Raw genomic sequence first — 1,333 nt, 5'->3', positions numbered from 1 at the left:
AGGGGCGCGTGCCCGCGTGTTCCCCTTGCTGGGTTTCCACGCGGGTGTGGGAGTGATCGTGGCGGGCCGAGCCAGCGGCGTGATGCTGGCTCTTTGGTTGGGAGGTGCTGTTTGATCGGCACCTCCGTCCCAGTCTCTGCCTCCCTTGGTCTCGGCCTGAGGGGAGGCACTGACTTGGGAGCCGCACAGGGGCCTTTTAGATCCCTAGCTAAGCCCAGTGTGGCCGGAGATGGCGAGCCCGGGGCAGCGCGGGCTCGCGGCCCTGACCACGGACGCTCCGACTTGCTCTAGGCCTTACCTCTACCGCAGACCCCTCCTGCGTTGTGTGGCCATGGTGTCTGTAAGCGCCTTGGTGGGCCCGATGGCGGACGATGGGCGGGGGCGACACGCCCTCGGGGAGAAAGCCTTCTCTAGCGATCCGAGAGGGTGCCTTGGGGTACCGGACCCCCCAGCCGCCGCCCCTCCTCTGCGCGTAGTAGCCACGGACGCCACCATCGTGGCGCGTGGGCAGAGCCGCTCTTTGCCTACCGCGGCCGGCGCCTCCCCCCTCCGAGTCGGGGGAGGGTCACGCCCGGCCGGGCCGTCGTTGGGCGCGGGGCCGCGCGTGTGCGCGAGCGTGCGCGTGGTTCTCCCGTCGCGTGCTGGGGTGGGGAGAGGGCCCGGCCCTGTCCGGGCTCCGCCCCGCCGCGAGCGGCTGGCTCTCCGCTCGCTCCCGTCCCGAGCCGCAGCCGGTGGTGGCGTGCGGGCATGGGTGGGGGCCGCCGCCGCTCTCGGGCGCGTTCCCTCGGGACGTGGGTCCCGGAGCAGACCAGACAGGCAGACGGGTGGCTGGGTGGACGGGGCGGCCCCGGCGGCGGGGGCGCCTCACGTAGGCCCCGGCGGTGGGGCCGGGCCCGCGGGAGGCCGAAGGGTGGCTGAGGCCGGCCGGCGTCCCAGGCGTCGTGGGACCGCCCTCGCGTGTCGTTGGCGGTGGGATCCCGCGTGTGTTTTCCTGGTGGCCCGTCCGCGCCCGAGGCCGTCCCCGGGAGCCTTCCCGCGAGCCCGCGCTCCCTCCGTCGAGGCGCGCGCCGCGCTCCCCGTTGCCGCCGGTGCTCCCCCGCCCGGGCAGACGCCTGGCCGCGCCGCCCACCGGCCGGGACCGAAATGGGCCTCGCCGCGCGGGTGTCGCCTCCGGCCACCGAGGCCGGTGGTGGCCCCGGGCAAAGTGCTCTCGGCTCCGGTTGGGTGGCGCCCGTGCGCCAGGCGCCCGGCGTGGGACGCCGGCACCGTGTGCGGGAGAGCCCTGGCCGTGGAGGTGGGTGGTGGGGCCGAGCCCCCGTGAGCTGCGCGCGGG

Source organism: Equus caballus, unplaced genomic scaffold (assembly GCF_041296265.1).
Source record: "Equus caballus isolate H_3958 breed thoroughbred unplaced genomic scaffold, TB-T2T haplotype2-0000837, whole genome shotgun sequence".
NCBI lineage: Eukaryota > Metazoa > Chordata > Mammalia > Perissodactyla > Equidae > Equus > Equus caballus.
This window is presented reverse-complemented; position numbering follows the sequence as displayed.